This window comes from Oryctolagus cuniculus, chromosome 10, assembly GCF_964237555.1.
Source record: "Oryctolagus cuniculus chromosome 10, mOryCun1.1, whole genome shotgun sequence".
Lineage (NCBI taxonomy): Eukaryota > Metazoa > Chordata > Mammalia > Lagomorpha > Leporidae > Oryctolagus > Oryctolagus cuniculus.
The window spans coordinates 16,648,160-16,674,211 of NC_091441.1; the positions used below are offsets into that span (position 1 = coordinate 16,648,160).

Here is a 26,052-nt window from a genome sequence, read left to right on the forward strand (position 1 = left end):
CAGATGAGAAAGGAAAGGTGGGTGGCACTCGGAAGTCAGGTGCCTGTGTGCTTCCTGTTTCTCGCCCAACCCCCTAAGGACGGCTTTCCTTAGCTTCTGCTCCCTGGACCGCCGCACTTCTTTTATTAAACTCCTTGGTGAATTCATCGACATCCAGGATTTGAAGCAATTTCTACTGGATCGTTTAAGATCCAAGGCAGACCCAACTCCAGTGATCCACTCTCACATCTCCGATTGCTGTGGATCTTCTCTCCCTAGACACGCCACCAGCACCTCCAGTACTTCGCCTCCTGTACTCATCCTTCCCTCCACCCATCCTGCCTTCAATCTCAAGGGCAGGCCTGCTACCCACTCACCACCTCACTGGTTTTCCTATGGGTCACTAATCTGGGTATGGTTGTGGGAATCCAAGAGGTATAAACAATCTCATGGACTGTTTCCAAGGACACAATTTAGGAAGTTGCTGGAACAATGCAGAGGAAGCATTGTCCATATGGCAATCTTTAGAGTTAGCCATTCCCTGACCTCCAACCAAGAATACATGTTCCTCGTCCACATATGCACACTGCTTGGCGTCTGTGGGTTAAAGCAGCAACTTTCCTTTTTTTTTTTTTTTTAAGATTTATTTATTTATTTGAGAGGTAGAGTTACAGACAGAGAGAAAGAGACAGACAGAAAGGTCTTCCATCCATTGGTTCACTTCCCAAATGGATGCAACAGCTGGAGCTGAGCCAATCCAAAGCCAGGAGCTGGGAGCTTCTTCCAGGCTCCCTCCCATGCAGGTGCAGAGGCCAAAGCACTTTGGCCCTTCTTCCACTGCTTTCCCAGGCCACAGAGGAGAGCTGGATCAGAAGAGGAGCAGCCGGGACACGAACCAGCCATGATAGGGGATGCTGGTGCTGCAGGCGGAGGCTGAGCCGCTTACGCCACAGCGCTGGCCCGGAAACTTTCCTTTTCTTCCAACCCTGAATGCGTCTGTTCCTAGGTGGGTGTGCATCCGTTCTGGCCTGGTGAGATGAGCTTGGAGAGAAGGTTAGTCCCTCGGGCTAAACACTTGTCATCACTTTGGCATCTCTCTGCAACTCCTTGTCAAGTCTCATCAACTCTGCCTCCCCTTTGTCTCTTGTCTTCAGGCCCTGCCTTATGGCCAGGCCATGCTGCAGTCCAGAAGTGCCCAACCAGGTTGCAAATTAGAATTCCCAGGGAGCTTTGAAAAACTCCCTTGCCTGAGCCTCGCCCATGACCAATTAAATCAGACTATCTGGGGTGGAGCCTGGACACCTCATTGTTTGAAAGTTCATCCAGCAGCACACACATGTCTTCAGGGTGAGGAGGGAAAGCTTTGCTTGTGCTGACCTGGCTAGCCAGGCTCTTTAATTACTCCCGCCTGGGGAACCATTCACACTTTCTGCGAATCAATTTGCAATTCTATAAAGTGTGAGACTTTCCAAGCAGGAACAATTGAAAAGGCATGATAAACATAAAGAAGTAGGTGCTATTGCGGAACTGGTCGCACTCTGCTACAGTAAGGCCACCATTCTAACTCTAGTCCTAATCCCCTTTCCGGGGACCAGAGCAACGGCTTTCTCCTTGCACTCCTCACTTCTGACTTCTCTGCTCACCAGTTTATCCTGCATCCGCTTTTCGGAAGAACCCTTTGGCTCAGAAACATTCCTGTTTTTCATTTCTCCCAAATTAAGTCCACTACCCCCAAACTAAGGCCATTATTCGCAAATCAAAACCTGAGCTACTTGTCCAATCTATCCTCTCTTTCCTAAATATGACCCACATGCATCCAACCACCAGCCAGCTAGCCAGCAAACATCTGAGTTCCTACCAGACAACTACAGCATGCTAGAACTGTGTGTGTGTGTGGGGGGGGGTGAATTAGAGGTGCAAGAACCAAGAGGCTGACAGCTTGGAAGCTCACAGAAATGATTAGTTTTAGTTGAATCTAACTCCTGATATTGTCTGTACTTTTCCCATCTCTCTCTCTGGATTTTCTAATGCAAAGGTGTGCACAATGCACATTGGTCCTTAAATGGTTCTTGAAAAACTTTAAGAGATGAATGAACATAACATCATCACTGACTGGTGTCCCAGGCTTCTGAAGACTACAGTAGTTGGCAGGGCTGACTTCATGGGCACCCCATAGGACAGGAGAAAATACTTGCAAATCTGATGAGAGATGAAAATTCAGAATATATGAAGATTGACAAAAACTCAACAACTTAAATCAAACAACTCAATTCAAAAATGGGCAAGGGACTCGAAGGAACATTTCTCCAAAGAAGATATATAAATGACCAAAATATATGAAAAGATGTTCAATATCATCAATCAATAGTGAAATGCAAATCAAAAATACAATGAGACGCCACTGCACATCCATTTGGGTGATTTTTATTTTAAGAAACCAGAAAACAACCAGTGTTTGCCAGCATGTGGAGAACAGGAGGGCTTGTGCACTCTTGGTAGGAATGCAAAATGGTCTCACTGCTGTAGAAAGCAGTACGCCAGGTCCTCAAAGATTTAAAAGTAGAATTCCCACTTCTGGGGGTACACCCAAAAGAATCGAAAGCAGGAATTTGAACAGATACTCTACATCTATGTTCAAAGCAGCCTTATTCACAGTAGGCAAAAGGTGGAAACAAGCTAAATGTCCATCAATGGATGAATGGATAAACAAAATGTGGTGTACATACACAATGGAATATCATTCAGTCCTAAAAGGAAGGGAATTATTTTGTATGCTTCAACATGGATGGATCTTGCAGGCATTAGACTAAGTGAGGTGAGCCAGATACAAAATGAGAAATATTGTATGATTCTACTCAAATGAGGTACAGAGAGAAGTCCAGTTGGTTGCTAGGAGCTGCGGAGACAGAATGGGGAGACATTGTGCAGCTGGCACAGTTTCAGTGTAGGATAATAAAATTCTGGACATGAAGGCTGCAATGGTTATGCAGAAAGAGGAATATGCTTAATGCCATTGCACAGTGTCCTCAGACATGCTTTAAATGGTGGATTTCGCATTTTTCTTACTTAATTAAAAGAAGGATTTATTTATTGTTTGACAGGCAGAGTTACAGAGAGAGGGCGAGAGATCGTCTTTCTACTGGTTCACTCACCAGATGGCCTCAACAGCTGAGACTGGGCTATTCTGAAACCAGGAGCTTCATTCAGGTCTCCCACATGGGTGGCAGGGGCCCAAGTACTTGGACTATCTTCCATTGATTCCTCAGGTGCGTTAATAAGGAGCTGGATTGGAAGTGGAGCAGCCAGGAGTTGACCCGGTGCTCATATGGGAGGCCTGCTTTGCAGGCAGTGGCTTAACCCACTGCACCACAACACCGGCCCCTATAATTACTTAAAACAAAACAAAAAGAAGCTGTTTCTCTCTGGCCTTTGAAATTCTGCCCAATAGTGAATTTAGGTGATTAGTTGCTATATCTAAAAGCTACTCTAGGGGCCGGTGCTGTGGCACAGTGGGTTAAGGCCCTGGCCTGAAGCACTGGTTGTAGTCCCAGCTGCTCCTCTTCTGACCTATCTCTCTGCTATGGCCTGGGAAGGCAGTAGAGGATGGCCCAAGTCCTTGGGTCCCTGAACCCTCGTGGGAGACCCAGAGGAAGCTCCTGGCTCCTGACTTTGGATCGGCTCAGCTCTGGCCATTGTGGCCATCTGGGGGGTGAACCAGCGGATGGAAGACCTCTCTCTCTGTCTCTACCTCTCTCTCTAATTCTGTCTTTCAAATATATAAAATAAGTCTTTAAAAAGAGATAAAAGCTACTCTCACTGTGGTAAACCAGAGCACATTTGCAGAACTTTCATACTGAGATGATTTCAAGTGCACAGAGCAGAAAGCAACACAATATGGCTTAAAGAAGAACAGGAGTTGTCACATGAAATGGGAAATACAGAGGGAGGGCATTTGCAGAGATGCTTAGCTCAAGTATAATGATGTCAACAGCCCTGCTGCCTTTACAATTCCTCTCTCCCAATTTTAGAGAGCCTGCTCCTCAGTGTGTCAAAATGGTTGCTGCCAGCTTGCCATCATATACAGATTAGGTACCACTCAGCAGCAAAAAGGGAGCTGCCACTTTGTGCATTTATTTTTGATGGTTAAGAAAGCTTTTCTAGAAGCTTTCCAGTCAACTTCCTTCCATGGTCCAGAACGGAGTCACATCCTTATCCCTGAACCAACAACAGGCAAGAGAACTGGAACCACCAGCAGTGTCTGCATGACTCCTTACAAGTTAGGATTGTCTCCGGCATGCAGGCAGGAGTGCATGCTGGAACAAAAGGAGGGATGTGCCTCACGGGAGAAGAGCAAGCTGGGCCCTCTTGTTCAAGCTATGACCCTGTGGAACTTGCCTGAATGTCACAGTTTCCACTGTGAGCTGGCAGTAACGACGGCCCCCTCCGAAGGGTGGTTGGGAGGATGAAGTGGGATAATGTTTACGAAGCCCCTCATATGGTGAATTACCCACATTCCTATATTAAAATTATTTCACTACTCACATACACAGTGTCTCATAAACGTAGCTACCATTACCATTTTTCTTCCCCCAAACGTGTGACTGCACGATTGCTTCATTATCTTTTTTGCTTACCTATGTGGATAAACATTCAAGGAATAAACACCACCTAGACAATAGACTGCTACAGGCTGTGAAATCCAGTTCCGGGATGTATTGATTTGCTAAGGTTGCCATAGCAAAGTGCCAAACAGTGGGTGTGGTCTCACGTCCTGGAGGCCGGACGTCTGAGATGGCGGTCTCAGGAGGCTCCATTCCTTCTAAGGGCCATGAGGGAGGACTGTGTCCTAAGACTTTCTCACCCGCATATACATGTCTGTCTGCTCCCTGCGTCTTCACGCTGCCTTCCCTCTGTACTTGTCTATGTCAGCATTTCTCCTTCTTGTCTGGACACCAGTCATGCCAGGCTAGGGCTCACCACAATGCCCTCATTTTAGCTTGATCACCTGTGTAAAGACCCTGTGCTATGGTTTGCATGTGTTTCCCCCAGAGATTTGTGTGCTGGAAGCTTGGTCCACGGTGCGGTGGTATTGGGGTGATAGGATCTGTAGGAGGAGGAGCCCAGTGCAAGGTAATTAGGTCACTGGAGGCACGGCATTGAAAAGGATCAATGGACTGCTTTTGAGACTCCAGTTAGTTCCCAGGAGCCACAAAATACCAAACAACAAAAAACAAGCCTGGCCTTCAAATCTTTCTTGCTTCTGCTTTGCAATGAAGTGCTCGCTCCCTCTCTCACCAGGCACCCTCCACATCGTGATGTAGCCAGAAGGCCCTCACCAGAGGTCAAACCCATGCGGCTGCCTGATCTTGAACTTTCAGCCTCCAAAACTGTAAGTTAAGTCAACCTCTTTTCTTTATACATGTGTTTTGTTATAGCAACAGAAAATCAACTAAAAAACCCTCCCTCCAAATATGGTCACATCCTTAAGTATTAGGGGTTAGGACTCAAGATCTTGGCAGATCCAAGTCAACCTGTAACATGAAGTAAGGGGTAAGAGTTGGTGTTGAGATGCCTGTAGAACCCAGAGTGAGAATTCTCATGTCATGTCCTAACCCTTTCCCCTACCTGCTCCCACTTCTCTCCCCAGCCTTTTTATTTTAAATGGATTTAGAAATAATCCTAAATCCCATGATGGCTGGGCTAGAGTAACTGGGCTGTAACAGATTTGTCAGGAAACATCTTAGAGATAATTCCCTGAGCAGGATTGTATGAAGCATGACCCTGGAAGGGAGAACAGAAAGCCTAGATCCGTCATTTGTTAAGCGCTGACTGTGTGCAGGGCATGAACACCTTATTCTGCATGGTGCTGAATGGGTGTGAATGTTTGTGGGCAGAAGAGTTGAATAAACAACAGCTCCAGTCTTTGGGGATCTACTGATGTTACAGATGAGTGAACAGCCAACTCTGATGTGAAGCAGAATACAGCAAGCGCAAACCCAAAGAACAACCAATGGGTCATAAGTGTGCAAAGAAGGTGAGAAATGATTCTGGCTGGAGAAGTCTGAGTGAGCTGTGAAGACAGAGAAGGTCAGGGTGAGAGGCAGGATGTGCGTGCCCTTGGAGCCCTGAAGCTGCTGACTCTCTGAGAACCACAGGTTGTAGAGCTGCATAAGGAGAGGTGCAGAGAAACGGAGCAGGAGGCTAGGGGACAGCAGATCCACACGCAGTCTTGGGCCCTTCAGGACTGTAAGCCACAGGGTCAGGTTTAGGAGCCCCTTGCTGACCCTTAGCTATAATAAGAATGTCTTAGAAGAGACTGAGATGCGTTTTAAGCCCAATGAGGCAGAATTGCCTGGACACTGTGGTCTAGAGGAGGCATCTCAGGGCAGCAATTTAGGGGAAGTACTTTGGATCCAGCAGACCTGGGTCAGGTTCACATTCACCATTTACTGATCATAGTACCTTAGGCAAATTGCTCCAGTTCTCTAGGTATGAGTCTCCTTTTCTGTAAAGAGGGGATGATCATGCTACTTCTCGGGCTTTGGTAAGGCGGGATTGGCAGCTCTGCAGATTACGGGTATAATGTGATTCACAGACTCAATAGATGTTCACCAGTGAAAGAGGAATTACTGTATCGGAATCGACTTTGGACATGATTGACATCCTAAGTCCCCTGGTCCTGTGACAGAATACTTTGTGTCCTTTAAAACAATGAAATATGTGAATACCAAACTGTTGCACACATTGCTGAAGAGTTAGGAAGAGATAGAAGGAAAAGGGTTGAGAACTGAAGGAGGGAACCTTTAGCCTCTCTCCCAGCATACTTTACCTTCTGAGAAGCGAGAGGAAAGATGTAAAGCAACAAGGGTAAAGTAGGTGGAGAATGTCCTATTGGGCATTGCCCTGTGCTGGCCTCTACAAAGGTCTGACCTCTGGGCGAGGTCCAGAGGCTGCCACTTTTCCTCCCAACCACTAGAGGGTGCACTGACTTGATTCTCTAAACCCAGGTTCCCTTGAATGAGGGCAGTTATTGACTGAGAGCAGAAGCGGTGGGGAGAATGGGCTGAGTGAAGCCACACTGGACCAGAAGCAGGTGTAGGGTGGCAGGTGCCCTGAGGCCGAGGCTGGCTGTCGATGGAGTGCCTGGGACTGAGGGTCTGGGATCAGCTTCTGTGAGCAGTCAGGCAAAGCACTGGATTCAGACTGGGTCTTGGAAAATGGCGATAGAACCTTCTGGTTCTTTTGTCTCTCTCAAAGCAGCACCATTCCACTGTCTGGCAGCTGAGCAGGGGTCAAATGAGGGGAGGAACTGTGTGAACATGACAGCTGACGGGAAGGAGGACATGGGAACCGTATGGGTCACTAGGGCAGGTACCTTTGGAGCAAAGGGGAGGCAAGATGACAGAGGTGGGGGCCCTGGCTGCTCTCGTGTGGTCACTCCCATCCATCAGGCGGTGAGAATGTTTTGCATTGATTAGACGATGTATTGAGTAGAATTCAGTTCCTAATGATTTCCTTCTATGATACATGTAGCAAAGACGCCATCAATTTCCTGGTTCACGTGAGGATTGTACTTAATCCCAAACCATACAAACGTGATGAGAAAAGAGCTGTTGCTTGCTGTCGACTGTCCAGAGGATCTTGCATCATAGTTTGAGTGGACACCAGCCAGGACACACCATAATGTCCACCCTGATTTTTTATGCTCACCATCCAAACTGATCAGGGCAGGCCTGTGTCTGCACGTGATTAAACGTGTTCACTATCACTCCTGACTGCTGCCATGTAATTCTAGCTGGCTGTTTTTGAATATGTGTGATGTATATGAGGTTAAAATAAGCAGATGGCTTTGTTCAACCCATCAGTGCTTTTGGAAAAGCAATCTGGATACAGTTCCTATTAAAATCCTCCAAGGTTTCCAAAGTACTTCGGTAGAGTACTTTGAAGTATATGTACTTCATTGTCCACAGACAGCACTGGCTTCTAACTATGTAAGAGATTAGACAATATGGCAGATACAATATCTCTCTCACTCAGTATAGTAAGTCTGTTGGGGTTGACTCCAAGATACAAATCAGTTTTGAAATATGCAGTATCTTTAGTAAGCGTTATTAGTAAACCATTATAGACTATATATGTTTTCAGAGGCTTTTTTTCTATTTATTTTATTTATTTGAAAGGAAGAGTAACAAAGAGAGAGGGTGGGATCTAACATCTCCTGGTTTATTTCTCAAATGGCTGCAATGGCCAGGGCTGGGCCAGGCTAAAGCCGGGAGCCTGGGAACGCTGTCTGGGTGTCCCAAATGGGTGGGAGGGACCAAGGCATTTGGGCCATCTTCTGCTGCTTTCCCACATGTATTAGCAGGAAGCTGGATCAGAAGTGGAGCAGCTGGGACTTGAACTGGCACTCAAATGGGATGCCAGCATTGCTGGCTGTGGCTTAACCTGCTGTGCCACAGTGCCAGCCCCATGACTATCTACACTTCAGATGGCTAATATCACGTCAGGGAAAAGTAAATTTGCAGATCAATCTGGTTTAAACATCTATTAGGCGGGGTGATAATGTGTTTGGTTAAAGGTGCCTCTTTGGCTGATCATTGACAGCCTGTGAAAGCAGCACTTCAATGTTGTCAAACTTTATAGAAGTATAATTTACTTCTCTTAAGAGCCTCTTGCTGTAAGTGCAGAATTCAATGATTTTTGGTAGATTTACGAGCTTGTGCAACTGTCACCGTAATTCGATTTTGAGTTGCAGCGTTAGCACGTAAAATTCAAACATGTTGAGCAGAACACTCGCTCTCAGTACCATGCTGGCTCCGAATCTGCAGGGGCAGCGAGCACAGAACAGCGTTTGTCTCTGTCTTCGGCCAGACCCCTCTCCCCTGTGCTCCTCCTGACCTGCCCACCCCTCCCTCCTCCTCCGTGTGACTGACAGGTGCGGAGGATATGAGTGATCCTTGCCCTCAGAGATCAGGAAGATAGTCACCCAAAGCAATGTGGGGATTATCACATTCTTCTGTCAAAGTGTCATCCTGATGGGAGGGCTGCCCTGGGTCGCATTTATCTCAGCCCCACCCCAGCTCCTGGGAGATTTAAGAGCTGGGCTCAATAAACATTTATTGGGCTTTTGTGCTCCCTGCCGGCTGCGGGTGCAAAGATGAAGAGGGCCTCATCCTTGCCCCGAGGAAGCAGCTCTGATTCCAGCTCAGGTGACTCAGTGAGGGTCAAGGTTACAGGTCTGACTGACCTTGGGACCAGTTCCAGGATCTCAACCTTTGCCTTGGCAAAGGGCAGACCCCCCGCTGGACGCTCTCGGCTATCAGGAACAGTCTGTCCCTATTTCCCAGTTTTCTTTAAGGTCTCAGCTTCCAAAAGGAACCTTCTCAGCGAGACCCCAACACACAGCTGCCGGAGCCCTTCCAGCCGTTTGTTTGTTTCCCACCCCCTTCCTTACACTTCTCATGCTCCAGCAATCGACCTTGTGGCCTGACGTGCTGTGGGTCGCGTGCTTCCTCCATTCAAGAGTAAGGGGTTGGGCTGCTGCTTTTTCTGTAAGACGGAAAACCCTAGGACCAGGCTGCCCGTCCATAGCCCAGGATCAAGGAATCTATTTGCTCTGTGAATTCATGAATTTCTGGATCTTGATCTTGGTTCCCAGGCCCCATCCTGCGAACCCTAATTCTTCCAGACAGAGAAGACACAGTGGGAGTGGCCCTGCCCCGAATATGATGTCGGTTTCCTGACTCCTCTCGGCTCTCTCTGAACACAGCCTGCTCCTGGCTGCTTTGTTCCTGGGACTTCTGCGCTGAAGAATCAGTTCTGACATGTTGTTACCTGTTCCTCCCCTGACTCAAACTATTGCCGCCTGCCTGCCCTGACCCCCAGCAGACCTTAGGAACTGGCCTATCCCAGTCTGCCCCAGTTAATTAACCTGCTCGGTGTGACAACTTTACAAGACTGGACAGAGGGCAGAACACCCATGATGCTCTGAGAAGCAAAATATCAGCAGGAGAAATGAATGACGAAGGGTGGCTGTGTGGACCCCACACCATGCTGGATACTTGAATCCTCCCAAAGAATTGACTTGAAATGCAGCTTAAAAAGGAGTCGAAGCATTTTGAATTACTGAACCCTGAAATTAGCTTCTTAAAAGTAGTCTTTAAAGTCACTCTTGTATAATAATATTTCTAGACTAACATTGCCTAGAAAAATCTTGGGGATATTATAACAGACCTTCCTTATTGAAAACTCCTGGCCAACATCAGAGTTTTTGATACTCTCATTAGATTCTTATTAAGAGTTTTTTTTTAAATAAGTCTTTTCTGCCCTGAAGGTGAGGCTTAGCTTCTTAAGGTCTTCAGCAATATTACCGTCAGCTTCTGAAATGCACAGGTGGCTGTCAGTTCTCTCAGGTGCACGTGGACTTTATAGTGGGGCAAGGACCGGCCAGGTGACTGGAGGAAGCAACGCCTGGCCCCCGGTGACACTGGTCCCCATCTGCTTTAGTGTCTCCAACTGACCTATTTTCTGCCTGTGCTTAATGACAGTGCATCTGGAAACACCACCAACAGGTAGTATTTGTGGGACAGGACGAGAAGGCTGGGTCCAGTCTGTTAGGAATTTCAGTCGGCTTCCTTTTCCTTTTCTTATCTCGGAGAGAGAATGGGAGTTCTTCTTTGCTTGTGGATGAGCCTTCAGGGCATCCAGACAGCCTGGGAGTCTTTCCGCTGAAGCCTGGTGCTGGAGACCTGGGAAAGCTGGTGGGCTTAACCAGAGCCTGGATGGTGGGCTTAACCAGAGTCTTAGAGGGTGGGCGTAACCAGAGCCTTGGATGGTGGGCGTAACCAGAGCCTTGGATGGTGGGCGTAACCAGAGCCTTGGATGGTGGGCTTAACCAGAGCCTGGATGGTGGGCTTAACAAGAGCCTTGGATGGTGGGCGTAACCAGAGCCACAGAGTTCGAGGCTATCACTGGGCACAGAGCTCCTTTAAGAAGGCACCGGTGAGTGTGCACATCACCCTTGATGGACGCCTTTCCTCCTCCATGCTCCTGACTGGCAGTAACTCAAGGGGCAGGAGACCACCTGGGGGCAGTAAGTCCTTCAAAGCGTGTCCCTAAAGTAGGAGTTAGGCTTTGGGGTGGGCCCTGAGTTAGGCGTTAAGGCGGGGGGTGGGGGGGGACAGGGTGCCTTTCTCCCTAGGACCACCAGGACGTGCACCTGGCTGCTCCCCCATTTCTGTGCCCCATCCGAGGGATCTCGGGGGTGCAGTGTCCATCCAGGCCCCTTGGGATGCATCCTCCTCTCCATGAAAGCAGGGCACCGCCCCGGCTGGACTGTGTGAACTTTGGGGACAGCCAAAAAGTACGGGCGCTGACGCGGATCCAGGGCAGCTCCCGGAACCACGACGGTGTAGCCTGCACCCTGACGCGGTCCCGGGTCCCGAGCTGCGGACAGGGTTCTCGCAACGGCCTCTCCCCCTCCGCCGGCCGCCTCCCCCGCTCCGGCGCGGCCTCCTCTTACACCTGACTCCTGGTCGGCCGCCTCCCGCGTGGGGCTCAAGACCACGTCGAGGGTGGGCACCCGGACTACGAGGCCGGGGAAGTGCGAGGGCGCGCGCGCAGAGCCGCTCCTCCCGGGGGAGGCTGGCGACTCGGGACCGACAGACCGACGTCCCGGACGGGCGGGGAGGGGAGGAGGTGGAGCCGCCGGGAGGGGCGGTGCCGCGGGGAGCAGAGCCCGGCCTCCCGCCCCCTCCGGTGTCTCAGCCCCGGCCGCGACACACAAAGCCCCCGCTCGCTTCCGAGCGCCCGGCCGCGGCGTCCGAGCCAGGAGCCGAGGGTGGCGGAGCAGGTGGGGGCGCCGCCCGAGGGGCCGGGCCGGGAGCTGGGGCTGCAGGCGCCGCCGCCGCCGCCGCTCTGCCCGCGCCCGCCCCGCAGCCCGCGGCGGGAGGAGTCGGCGGCCCGCGGCGCGCGTCTTGTGGAGCCCGGCGGGCGCGCCGGGACCACCCAGCGATGCTGCTGCCGCCGCCACCGCCCCTGTAGCCGGTGCCCCAGCCCTCGGAGGAAGGTCAGTGAGTTTCGGTTTGTTTCTCCGCTCTGCCCGCTCCTGGGTCGGGGCGCAGAGCGAGGCGCGAAGGGATGTCTGCGCCCCGAACCAGGGAAGCGGGAAAGGGCAGCTGCCGCCGGCGGTATTTGGGGGGCATCTCTGGGACAGTGGCAGGGCCCCCCCACGGGTCTCGGGGAGCGGAGCTGCGGGGTCAGCGCTGCAGGGCGGCCCCGGGACACCGGGGAGGTGGTGGTCCCCGGAGTTGCGTTTCCCCCGAGCGCTGGCGGAGTTGGGCGTGCAGCTGGGGCTAGGGAGCGGCGCGGTCGCGCGGCTCCACCGAGTCCTCGGATGCCCCCTGGAGCTCCGGTCCGAGGGAGCCCGCCTCGTGCCCGCGCCGCGCGCGCCTCTGGAGGGGGTGCACGTGCGTGTGCGCGCGCCCCAGAGCTGCGCCCCCCCCACCCCGTCCAGCCCGCGAACCCCTCGGATCGTTGTCTCCCAGCCCCCTCGTGGGGTGCAGTTCCACCCCCTAGGAAGTTGCCCCTGGGCGCCTCCCGGGAGGCAGAGGGCGCAGCGGTGGGCCAGATGTTGGGGGTCTTTTGTGCGGACACTGGCGCCTGGGGCGCTTGCTCCGGGGAGGACGGCGGCAGGACAAAGCGGACTCGGCCAGCACCGGCCCCCGAGCCCGCTCGGGGTGGGGGCGCCGCACGGCGGTGGAAGGAGTGGAGAAATGGGCAAAGCGGAGCGACAGTGACTCGCTGAGCCGGCGGACGGGGGCCCTCGCCGCGAGGATGCTGGCGAATGCAGCGCCGGTGTGTGCACGGGCGGCGAGGCGCCCGCATTCCCCTCTGAGCGGGCGTACCCAGTGCGTTTCGCCCCGCCGTGCTCTTCTCCGCCGAACCTGCTTTCTTTCTCGGGAATCCCTGTTGCTCGTGGAGGCTCTGCTGGCCGAGAACTTGGGGGCGGGGAGGACTGCGGAGGTCCGGGAGGCGGCTGTTCCCCCCGGGAGATCATTACGGCCGGTGCGCCCCCTCCCCGCCCGCCGGCCCCGCGCACCTCGCCGCCGGCCTCCGCCGCGCCCAGTGCTCCTGCTCCACTCCCGCGCCGCCGGCCCGGCAGGGTGCGTGCGTTTCTTTCTCTGCTGCGCGTCTCTAACCCTGACTGCATGTGTTCCACTGCAGGCGGAACAAAGCTCTGGCTCGATTGCGCTTTCTCCCTGTCAGCCTCTTGCCTCCCCAAACGCCTACCGTTTCCACTTGATGTCATCACGCAGAAGGGGTGAGAGGGACTCGGTGACAGATTCAGGTAACCCCCGCTACGCTGGGTAGCCGCCTGGGTGTCCCTGGGTCGCTGGGGCGGACAGCGCTGGCCCAGGGCTGTTTGGGTGGCTACTGCATCAACACCCATTGCCGTCTGTGTGAAAGAGTGGGGGCTGCTGACACCCCTGGGTCAGAGGAAGAGATGGCAAATGACTTTATCCCTTCCTTTTGAGGAAGGCCCCCGGGGGGCAGGGTGCCCTGCGGGGTTGGGATTCCTTTGGTGAGGGATTTGGGGCGCATCAGACACATGCATAGGCGGTTGTGTCTGGAGGTGGGCTTTGCATTGGTAGCACCTTTCAGTAATGCATTTTGGCTTCGCTCTATAGGTGGGGAGTCCTTTGTTGAAAAGCAGTCACTGCAAGGCTGATGTCATGGCAAGGCTGATTGTGAATTTGACCAGCGCTCAACTAGGGCATTGGTTAAATGCTGTGACCTTCTTAGGAATTCGCGTCTCTTCCCTCCGTTCTAATAGTGTTTGCCATATCGAGAGAGACAAGCTGGCAGTAAGTTCCTGGGAGGTGGAAGGGGGAGGTGGTCGGAGGAGCAGACAGAGAACAGACAAATGGAGCTTTAGTTAAGTTTCCATTTATATAGCCATGAACCATTAGATTCTCATTCTCTATTTTATCTTTAGGTTGTTGGTTCTTTTCCAAAAACTGGGGCTTATTCTTTTCTTTCCAAGGAGAGTTCTGTTTTGATGTCAGCCTACCCAGCGCTGGGGTTATCTTGATAGAGTGCAATGAAAACATAACCTTCAGGCTTAGCAGGACACCTTGGCGCTGGCGCTTTCTCCTAGGGGGCAGTGTCTTTCGCGTCCTGCACAAGTAGCAGAGAATCAGAGTGGTGATGGAGAAGGGCTCCAGGTTTCCCCTACAGGAGGACAGAGGCTGCGGGGGGTTAGAGGCACCGGTGCTCTGCTTTGCACTGCAGCAGGGGCATCATGGGGTCTGTTTCCCCCTTCCTCCAAACTCTTGAAAAATAAAGTCAAAAAACTTGCAAGATGTGTCATTCACTTCTGAGGATGTTTTGTTTTGAAAGGCGACGCTGGCATTTACGGGTGCCGAGGAGCGTCTGAAAGTCCCGTGGAGAGGCAGAGGAGTTACCTGGGCCCACGCTCTGCGAGGGTGCGGGTGTAGCGTGGTGCCGGGATGGAGGCATTTTGACAAGTAATTTTCATGTCAGCAATAATGCAGGGTGTGTACTCCACGCTGCCAGAAGAAAGACCACGTGGTGAGATAATAGAGATTGTAATAATGCGATCGAAAAAAGGTGTGGCTTTAAAAAAAATAGAAAAAATAAATACCTCGCACACAAAATTCCACATGGGAAAGCAGCCGCCTGCACGTGTCAGTGCACGCCCAAGAACCAATATAGCCACAGAACAGGGTTCGATTTCACTGTGGTTTCCAGTTGTGTAAAGTAATAAATCATAATGAAGTGCTGCACTGATGGTTAATTTTTTGTGTTGGTTTTGGAAGGAGGCTCTCCACCCCCAGATGGCTGTGGTCTGTCTGGGTTTAGCTCTGCGCTGGAGGTGATTAGGCCCTTGGCTCCAGGGCCTTTCTACAGAGATGTGCATTCATTCAGCGGTTGTTTTGCAGGCACCTGATAGATAATGGGCTCTGGGGTTAGGTGCCAAGGGGTAGGGGTCCGGGACCAGAGACACAGGAGTGAACCTTCACAGAGCTTATAGGGGAGAGGCGGGCCGAAGCTAGAGAGAGCTGAACCCAGGGAGAATATGCTGATCGCATCCAGCCTCTCCTTGAGTGCCTCTTTGTTTGGGGAGCTCACTGCTTTGGGAGGGGCCTGGCCTGTTTGTTGGATGGTGGCCTTTTTCCACTCTGGGTCGCTGACTTCCAGAGGGGTGATTAGAACCGCCGGTGCCAAAAGGCGTTTCTGTTTTCATTCCTTATTCTCTCAGAAGCACCTGAAGCCGTGTGTCCTGTCCACACTTCCTGCTTTCCAGGATGGCGTTCTGACCCTGTCGCACTTGGATTTTGACGAGATTTCTGCTCCTCTGTGTTATCTGGCTCATGGGCAGATTGGGCAGTGGTGGTAGGGGGGGCTTTCACTAGAGTTTCCCTCTCTTTAAACAGTGACGGATCAGCAAGATAGCTTGGGTTTTGCTGCGGCAACAAATACCTCCGCTTCTCGGTGGCTAGATACAGCCTCTCCTTTTCCCGTGCTATGTGTCCAGCGTGGTTGGCAGGTGGGCCCTGCTCCTTATAGTCCCCCAGGGACCCAGGTTGACAGAGGCCTGATCTGGACTTGGACTTGCAGGCTTCCTGCAAGCCAGAACCACAAGTCAGTTTGCTTGGGCCAGAGTTAGGCATAAGACCCTATTTAACCACAGTTGAACATTTCTTGTGCTGAAAAGGGAGACCTGGATACAGGGGAACATCACAAATGCCTTCCACAGTGACCTGGCCCAGATGAGGTTACTAAGTATGTCTTACTGGGCCCAGCTTAGGGCTTGGTGTGTATTGGGTGTTTCCAGAACATTGGATCAATGAACGATAAATATCTTAAAAGAATCTGGTGCTATCCCAACCTGTTACCTACTAATGTGTCAATACAATGTCTATTAACAGGACTGCACACTGGCCATCAAATAACAATGCAAGCAAGCCTTTCTCTTTTTGCCTGTTTTGAGTGCTTGATTATTCTACAGTAATAGGCCATGGAGGCGTTTCCAAGGCTGGTGCTAGGAGGTTGTGAGCTTAGTGTTATGTAATAGGTGATGCTTACAGACTTTTTCTCCCTTCCACCTGCCTGTTGTCTAGACTTCCTGAGCTTGTCTGTAACAGCCCAGAAGAGGCAGGTGGGCCTGGTGTCACCTGAGAGGTGACCTTTTGCAGCGAAGACTAAAGGGCAGCAGATAAGACAGAGAGGGGCAGGAATGGGTTTAAGGTAACCTTAGGTCACCTTCTTGTTAGTCTGATGTTGAGCGAAAGCGATTAGGGCAAGAGGCTTGGTCACCGGGACTTTCGGGATACCCAGAGGGTTCTGGGACATCAGCCACTGTGGTGATGGTGCAGGTGCTAAATTTTAAAGCCTTCCTTGTTGCGTGTTCCACCAGAAGACTTGTGTGCTGTTGGAATAAGCATTGTAAGGGGCTGTGTTCAGCAGTCGGCGGCTGTAGAGAGCTTTTGCTTCGTGAAGAGCTGGTCACTCAGAGATCTTTGTTTACGCTGTGATAACAGCATGCGTGGATTCAGATTTTTAAGATTCGGTAAGTACTTTCAACATAAGCATGCAGCTTAGCAAAACAGTATTGCTTCTGGCCCAGTCATCCTCTTGACAAAGTCATCTTTAGAAACACAGCCCTTCAGATATAGAAGTGACATGGAAAACTGCATTAGTCCCTGAGCCAGTGACGCTGGAGAACATGGGGATCAACTGAAGGGGTCCCTCTGGTCCAGCTTCACTCAAGGGCACGCTCTTACACCCAGAGGGCTTCTGAGTTGGGAGACAAGCAGCTGGAAAACCAGTCCTAGAAGTGGACCATTCAAGAACACTCGGGGTGGCTGGGGTAGAATGGAGAGGCAGGTACAGACTGATTGAGATGAAAATTCAGCCTTGAGGGGTTAGTAGTGAAAATATTTGGGAAGCTCCAACATGCATTTCTGTATCTTACGTGGCTTCTGAGTTGTTACCGCTTTAATTTCATAACCAAAGCCGGCTGCTCCGGTGTTTAGGTGCTGTGTGTGCACGGGCGTGGTTCACTCACTGTGATTCGGGAAGGAGGAAGTCAGTCGTTGGTTTTCTTGTGTCTTCCCCACACCTGGGCTGTTACACTGTGTATCCCAACATTCAGCATCTGGGTGGAAGTTACAGTTTGAAGAGAATATATCCTTGTTAGAGGCTTGAGGATTTTTTGTTTTCTGGTTGTTCCTTACATGGAACATACATGAGCCGCATTTCCTTGGGGGGTTTTGGAGGCCGTGGGTCCCTGGCTTAGACGATGTGTATCGTCACTGCCGCTGAAGCCTGGGCTCTGTTCTTTCTCTTTGAGTTGTGCAGAGCTTCTTGTGATCTACGGGAAGTGGACAGAATGAGTCAGAAAAGACGCCTTATTTACTACTTGATGGATTAATTCCTGCATTAATAAGACTCCTCGCAAAGATCCTGCATAATACAATTTATTCTGGCATCATCCGGGCTTCTAGCAGACCGTCATACCAGAAGGGACTGATCAAGCGAACACGTCCCACTGGCAGTGGTAAGGTGGTGGTGAAGAGGAAAGCACACCTGCTGACCAAGTATTGTCTGCTTCTCCCCACTCTCACCATGTCGTTCCCCCCTCCCAAGGAAATGCACCTTTTCTATTTATATATCCAGACGATCACACTCTTACTGCATTGCCCCATTGCTGTTCGACAAGGACCAATGAGAGTTTGGTAAAAGCTTTGGCAGATACCATGGACGTGGGGAGCAGGATTGCTTATACTCTATTGCTATTCTGTTATTAACAGAAAAACTTAGTGACGGTTCCCACATATCCCTTAATTTCCATCTCCACTGCCGCATCCTAGCTGAGAACCCCTGTGGGTCCCTCTCAGGTCAGCCCACCTCCTAACTTTCCCACCCAGTCCATATTACAAGAGCAGTGAGCCGTTTGGTCATTCGTGCCCCCACTTACCAGCCTCCTGGAGTGAGGCAGGAAGTTCATATTCTACAGTGTTTTTCATGGAATTTTCCCCGGCTTGAACCCAAATTTCCTTTGCAACCTCGGCTTAAAACTCCACATTAGCTAGGACAGTTAAACTACTCTTTCCCCCCAAAATGCTTTTTTTAGCCTCTTTCTTCTAGCACTTTCTACAGCCAAAAATGTTCTCTTTTCCTACATTTTATTGTTAAAGGCTCAACTCAGCAGTAACTCTAATAAAAATTTTGAGTCGATCACTTTAGCCCTTAGCCATCCTTTATTACTCCAAAGTTCTCTGGCCAGATTGCCTTCATCTCTCATTTCATTCAACATTGGTTCATTCATTCTACAAAGGGCACTTGTCATGTATTATTGCCCAAGATTGAAACATCTTTTTCTTTCTGTTTAATTGCTAAGAACAGAACCCCAGTGAGTTTGCAGAAGTGGAGCTGTATTGAAAAGATGTCCTATGATGTCTTTTGTCATCAAAGCACCTATCCCAAGAGTCTCAGTCAATGGGACCATTCCAGCCATTGCTCACCCTGGCCCTGCAGGGTGCAGTCGCCTTCAAGGGGTCCTGCAGACTCGCAGATAGAGCATTTGAATCCGGCAGCATCTCAGCTCTTTTGCAAGCTCCTTCGAGATGAGGACTGGCTGGGATTTGATCCCATTTTGTGTTTACCAGCATAAATAATCGTTGGTGAGTCTTGACAACACAGAGAGTGACCTTCGAATTACACTTTTGGCTTGGGGTATTAAAAGAAGTTAAGAAAAAAACAGAAACTTAAGAATGTCCCCCTTTGCGTTCCTAATGATTAGATGCTGAATTAAACAGAGTGCCGTGTGCATACCAATGATTGGGAGGTGGATATTTTTACTGAAGTCATCATTCTAATAAAATTAGTTGTCACTGATATCTGTTTTTCAACTGCTATTTGTCTGCTAGTCCCCTCCGCAAAAACAAAAAACAAACAAACAAAAAAACTAATAAGAAAAAGAAAAAAAGTTTTCCTTGGTGACCTTAGCAGCATTAGGACTTCCCGCCCAGCAGGCCACCCTTGTATCTGGAGGCCCAGGCTGTGATGTCTGTTTGGCAGGATTGGGGGATGGTTGCTGTAACTGACTATTACATCTCCCTTTGTAATTAACTCGTGGGCATAAATACCTTTGTGATAAACATCTGTTTTACCTCACCTCTTTTGATTTTGGAATACTCATTCACAAGATAGAAACTTCTTTGAGCCTTGAAATGCTTGATCATTATGGAGAGTGTTATTATGAAAGAGGGAAATATGTTCAGCTGCTTGGAGAAGATGGCCAGGAATTCATTAACACCAACACAACGTTCTCCGCTGGAAGGTTGGTGAGCTGAGCTGAGATAAACATCTTCAAAACAAAGTTTTTGGTGGATACTGTCCTGCAGTTGTGTGCTCTGGGGTAACTTTGCAAACTAGCTGCGTCTGCAGGTGAATAATAAGAAATCTGAAGTGGTTGGAGGGCTCCTGGATTGAAATCTTGACTTCCGAGCCCCCTGTTAGTGGGAGCTAATTGAATCATGCAGATGAAGAGGCATCCCTGAGTAGGATAAATACCCTTGCACGCATTCCTGCTCTGTCCATCCAGCACTTCAGAAACTGGATGTAGGGATCCATCTGTCTGCCTACGGTGGTGAGATAAAAAGCATTTGAAACGTTAATGTCAATTATTTAAATCACATTTAGGGTAAAAATTGTATTTATTAATTGAAATATTGAATGACTTCTCTGGGCCAGGCATAATTCTAATAAAAATCCCCACCTTGCTTAATGTGCCTGCTTAACTCATAATTAATTTGGTTTTCTCCTTTTTTTTTGATAATGGCCAAGTTAAAAGATGGGAGAGAATAAAATAAATATATCTGATGCTCTTCTCTCAGTTCTTGATCTCTCCCCATACACGCCCTCCTTACTTAGTCTTAATGCAGTTGAGTAGTTAGAAAAGAGGATTCCAGAAGTGAGATGAGTTTGGGTTTCAGTCTCAGCTCTGTCACTTGCCCTTAAGTTCCAGTGGAGCCTTGGCTTCTTCATCCGCAAAATGGGGGTGAGTCAGTCTCGTGGCTCCTGGGGGAATAGGATGATTTATATTCTGTTGCTTCACACTTTGCAGGCACTGAATTAATGGCAGCTATTGTTAACGCCCATTGTGGTCAGCACCCACCATGCACCAGGCATTGTGCTCACCGGAAGTGTAAGATGGACAGGCAAGGCCTAGCCTGAAGTAGCCCTTAAGCTGGCCAAGGAGATAAGCGCATCCAAGACAATTCTAGCCTTCATTCGTTGTGAACCTGGCCACTGGGAAGCCTTGCGTAGGTCTTAGGAAGAAGCTGGAAGGCACTGGAAGGTGCTGTAGGAAGCAAGTCTGACAAGAGGTCTTGAGGTAGCCTGCAGGCCACCTGAGCCTTCCTTAAAGGGTTCTGAATCCTCCCCTTGGGCCTCTCATCCCGGGGGAAGTGAGGAGCCCTTCTGCTGGACTCGCTCCTACCTAGGGTCCAGCTTCTGGGGGTTGGGTGACTCCCCTCAAGTTTGCTCCTGACAAAGAGCACCCCTGGCTTGTGGAAATTTCCACTGGAAAACTGGAGCACTTCCAGGTACGCTGGGAGGAGTTGGTGCCTCATTTAGGGGTCCTGTCTTGTTCTGTGAGCCTTTCTTGGCATCTTAAAGAAGACTTCATGGAGAGTGAACATGTTTCAAGATACCCAGGCACGCTGAGCAGAGGCAGGAGAGAGCAGGGAAGACCACGAGAGGAGGAGAAGGCAGTGTGGCTTCGGCAGCTGTCTGGGAATCTGCTTTGTGAAATGGGATCTTTTTCACGATTATTACTTTAAGGAAGAAAACTCTTCATTTTTTTTTTAAGTTTTTCTTTATTTATATGAAGAATAAAGTGACAGAGAGAGAGAGAGAGAGAGTCCAACCACTGGTTTACTCCCCAAATGCCTACCGCAGCCATGGTTGGGCCAGGCAAAGCCAGAAACCAGGAACTCCATCATCCAGGTCTCCCATAGGTGTGGCAGGGGCCCAAGTACTCGGGCCATCACCTCAGTCTCCTAGGCATGGGTTGGGAAGTTGGATCGGAGATGGAGTAGCTGGGACTTGAACCAGACAGGCACTCTGATATGGGATGTGGGTGCCCCAAGCAGTGGCTTAACCTGCTGCGCCACAGTACCCGCCCCAAGAAGAGAACTCTTTGATGAGGTGGGGAGACTAGACTGTATAATCTAAATACACAAACTCGATGTATATTTCAACAATGCAGATTTACAGTTAATGAGATGCTTCAGAAATCCCCCGTAAGCAGTGGCAAGTTGCTGTGCTTAGCAGGATTGTTCCACAGGGCTTGGTATGCAGTAGGCACTCAATGACGACTTGTAGAAGGAAGGGTGGAATCAGTTTATTCTTCAGGAATACCTTTGAGGGCTGCGAAGAGAAGTGGAAGGGGTCTCTGAGAGCCACGTTCCCATCGAGCCTGGGTGGCTGCTAATAGGATTTGAGTAGGTCTGTGCCAGTGTCTCTCTGGGTCCCCGGGGGCTGACTGGAAAATGCACGCCCGTCAATATGCCCTGGGTTTCTGCTCGCACCGATATATGGAGTGTAAGTATGTAGGAACTTGCTCTCTTTCTGTCTTTGTTTTCCTTGTTGGGACCACACACTGCCAGCAGGGGAGTTCTCTTGTCATCTGTTCCCAGTTACGGTGCTGCTGGAAAGAGCCCATGTTGTGAACATGATGGTAGCATGGGCTGGGCCCGGGGCCCTGTGTCCACAGCATCTAGTGTTTCGTCCCAAAGATTAGACATTTCATGATGAGTCTGTAGTGCCAAATGGGCACTGGGGAGGGCACTAGGCCTGACTCCAGGCACAGCAGAGGGACCTGAAATGGGATTGATGGAAACCGATAAGGCCTTTAGAGAAGGCACAGGCTTCTTCTGGCCTTCGGCTCGTAACCCTTCGTGTTCTTTCTCTCCTTGGGAAGTGTAGCTGTCCATCTGGGCTACAGGGTCTTTGCAGGCAGGATCCAGAGCAGATTGCCAGGAAGAGCAATTCGTGTGTTGGCTGCCAGTTCTGTTCACCTCACGCGCGCAGCACCTGAGAGCAGGTGTCAGGTGTTTATGTCACCCTTTGCCGGGTCATCATTCTGCACCCTGAGATACCGCGTTCACTGTTCCCCGTGAGCCAGATTTCTTCACTGTCTATGACTTCACCCAAGAAAAAGTTAAATGGCTTGTCTATGGCAGGGAATAATGTAGGCACACGGAATGCATTTAATAAATTGCTTTTATTTCTGCACACCAAATGCTCAATATTAGTTCAAAGAGTTAGCGTTTCTCTGCAGTCAGTAGTTTACTTCTTTCTCCCCAGCAGTGAAGTCAGATCTATTAAAAATTAATCGTTCGTATACCCTTGGGTTTATAACAAAATAATAAATCAGGTCTTTGAGAATTGCATCTCAAGGCAGTCACACTGCCCTACAAGACGTTTGTTTGTTCCCAGGGAAAAATGTCTTCACTAAGAAGGAAAAAGAGTGCATTTCTCCCCAGACTGGTTTCACCTTGTGTGTGGAGCCTGTCCATAGAGGTGCCAAACCCTCTCTATTGTGTTTCATAAAATCACATTCGTTGTGGTCAAGTCCAGCCTGCAATGGAGATCGACAAAGAGCCACCATCCAGACGATTTAAAATTCCTTGTAAATTCGGAAGGCAGTGCGGAGAAGCTGATTCAGCCCCTCCTCTTTCTCTGGTTGCCTCTGCCTTCCTGTGAGTCCACATCTTTGTTGCAAAGCACAGCCCTGGGAGATTGCATAAAGGGGAATGTGGTTACCCAGGGAGTAGGACCCCATTGCAGGTTGTCTGCCTGTTGTCTGCCTGCGGTCTGGAATTCTCAGCTCACCCTGCGAGGGAGCGCATCTGAACAGCTCCGGGTCCTTTGGGTTCTGAAGTCTGCTCCCCTCATTTTTACTTCTCTCTTGAGATTTTGGCTTGTCAAGAAACAAATTCCTTCCTTTATGAGGCATTTTAGTGCCAGGTGACTGGTGTCGTTTGATATAATCTATAGTACTTAACGGCTAAATACACTTTGTTTTCCCAAAGCTGAGCACAGTGGAATCAGGAAAGCAGTGAGAGACAGCAGTTGGAGGGAGGAAGAATGAGTAAAGAAAAGAATGGGGGTGAAACCCGGTGTAGGAGTATAGGGGTAGGGTCTTTTTACATTCAGTTTTTAGCTTCAGAATCCGGGACTGCTGTTTGCATGATAACGCTGGCTTCATAATTAAAAGCATCTTGCCCGAAGCAAATTGAAGTTGTTACTGATAATGTTCCACCACATGACATGGATGTTTAGCAGATATTTTGCATCCCAAACCGTGTTGGATTCCACGATGTATTTCATGACAGCTGAAAGACGATTTTGGGTGGCAGGGAGATAAGGAGAACCCAAATAAAATAGCTGGTGGGTTAAAGGGCTTTAAACGCACTGTCTGCAAGGCAGGTGAGTTGTCCAAGGCCCCATGGCCCGTTCCTGCTGGTTGGGATAGAACACTGGGAAATGTAGTGTGTCTTCTTGCACGCTCACCACTGGGACCAGGGATCCAAAGAAATGAAAAGTCTTTGCTCACATCTGGTTCAGGGTAGCATCACTCTAGGGAGAGATCTGACTCTCCCGCTGGCCTGTCTTTGGGAAGAGGGCTGTGTGTTTTGGTCTCCTGTGTGCCTGAGTCAGTGTAAGGCTGACTTGGAGGCAGCCTTGTTTGAAGACACTGGCAGCAGGTTCTTTCTGGACATCTGCAGCGAGCTTTGCAGCTGCTGCCTGAGCTTTGCCCTGTGCTAATGCAGGTGTCTGTGAAGTGCGGCGGTGTGGAGTGTTTCTAGGTGGGCCACTTGAGGGAAAGCCAGTGTAGGTCATTGGGTGGGAGACTCGAGCAGACGCTGACGTGACTACGTGAGAGGGCTTCAGCAAGTTCACGGAAAATGTATATTTTGAAGAATTTCAGAAGTGTCTTCATCAAAGTAAACATCTTTTAACTCAACGCTTCTGTGAGCTTTTTGAAGTACCCTCGTCCTACCAAACAGAACCAAAAGACATTTTTTTACAGCTCTGCTGCCTTAGTTATTATGTCTCCCTATACCAGAAAGGGGGAATAAATCATTTTCCCATCCGTTGGTCATGCAGTTCGCTTTTCCTGGGACACCTTTCCCCTGCACCTGCTCTCTCCCCCCACAGAACACAGCACCTTCGTGGAAAGCTGTAACAGGTGCAGCCTGGAAGGTTTCGCTGCAGCTTCTGCAGGCAGAATCCATTTCCCTCCCACTGGTTTGTTCTGATCCCACTTGCCCCTGCGTGTGGTTGCGGCCCCTGCCCCATTAGGAGCATTTTGACTGCTGGGACCTTGTCTTGTTAAGGAGTTTGGACCGACGGATGGATGGAGGAATGAACAAGCCCATGAATGAATAATGAGGGCCCGAGGCCTTGATGGGCTTGAGTAGTGTGTGTCAGTGGGAAGTGCTGGTAGAGCGGAGGGTAGATGTGCTGTGTGGTTGTGGCCGAGACTGGGCGACCGCCTACCAGAATCCCAGCTTGTTGACATCTGGGGCTTGATCATTCTTTGTTGTAGGGAGACTGCCTGTGCACTGTGGACATATTGGGTGGGATCCCTGGACTCTACCCGCTAGATGCCAGATGTCGCCCCGGTTGTGGTCATTAAAGGTGACTCCAGACACTGGAAATGTGCCCTGGGAGGCCCCTGCTTCTAGGTGGGCATAGGACTGGTTCTCACCAGTGGGAGGTGGGTGAAGTGAGCAGCAGTTCTGAGGGGGGTGCCTTATGCACACTCACTCACCTGCTGATGTGCTGGTGGGTTGCGGGGGGCTCAGGGAGAATGCAGAAGCTTCTGGGACCACCAGGTGGAAGGAGCCTGGGGCCCTGAGTAACCGGTGGGGCAGAAAGTGCCTTGCCAAGTGGCATTACAGTGCAGTGTGATAAAGGCATCAGAGAGATAAACCTTCATTGCAGTAGGCCCCTGAGACTTTAAGGTATTCCTGTCCATCTCGCTGACACTTGGGATGCAGGGTTCTTGCCTAAGGCACCAGGCCAGCACTGTAGGTAGCTGGGAAAAGTAGATTCCAACCATGGGGAAGGGTGAGATGTGTTTGTTCTTATGTCACATTAGCTTTATTACTGTAATTCTTCTAATTTCTGTATATTCTCAGAAATGATGATAAAATATGAATGTCTGATTCCTACTGCTAATACTTTTGACATGTGCCCAAGATGCAACTTTTTTTTTTAAATTTTTTTATTTTTTGACAGGCAGAGTGGACAGTGAGAGAGAGAAACAGAGAGAAAGGTCTTCCTTTGCCGTTGGTTCACCCTCCAATGGCCGCTGCGGCCCGCCCACCACGCTGATCTGAAGGCAGGAGCCAGGTGCTTCTCCTGGTCTCCCATGGGGTGCAGGGCCCAAGCACTTGGGCCATCCTCCACTGCACTCCCTGGCCACAGCAAAGAGCTGGCCTGGAAGAGGGGCAACCGGGACAGAATCCGGCGCCCCGACCGGGACTAGAACCTGGTGTGCCGGTGCCGCAAGGCGGAGGATTAGCCTAGTGAGCCGTGGCGCTGGCCTCCAAGATGCAACTTTACGCTGTGAACACATTGAGTAGAAAGCAATCAAACATCTAATGTCCTAGCAGCTTTCTTTCCACTGTGTGTATGTGTGTGCCGCAGAAGTTTGGGCTGAGATTTGTGGCAATTTCTGCTTAGTGCATTTTAACCTTTTGGGGGGAAAATGACAGATGTTGATGCCCTGCGGTCACAGCTGTTCCCCGCACCATTAATAAGTAAATCACGGCATGACATGACAGTCTCTGAAATGGACTTTTAGATGCTCAGTGCTGCCGAACACCATGGATTAGTGTCCTGTAGATCGCCGAAGCCAAAAGCTTGTTTATTTATCGGACTAAATTCAGTGCACAGTTTTATGTTTCTTTTTGCAGCAATTAATTGTATTTGTGATTCTGTCTACGCAGAACCATGGACCGAAAT

The 26,052-nt window shown here is 50.0% G+C and overlaps 1 protein-coding gene across 13 annotated transcripts in view; it reads left to right on the forward strand.

Annotated features, from left to right (window-relative positions):
* The window catches only part of RNF152 (ring finger protein 152), a 138,447-nt gene that overhangs the window by 49,780 nt on the left and 62,615 nt on the right, over window positions 1–26,052 (forward strand). Inside the window, exons 1-6 of one of the 13 annotated variants that reach the window (XR_011379308.1) lie at window positions 11,159–12,046; window positions 13,204–13,327; window positions 13,668–13,844; window positions 16,421–16,573; window positions 17,357–17,563; window positions 18,412–25,237. The gene's annotated coding sequence lies outside the window, so the exon portion shown is untranslated. The other 12 variants (XM_070050079.1, XM_070050080.1, XM_070050081.1 and 9 more) reach the window with 12 other exon arrangements.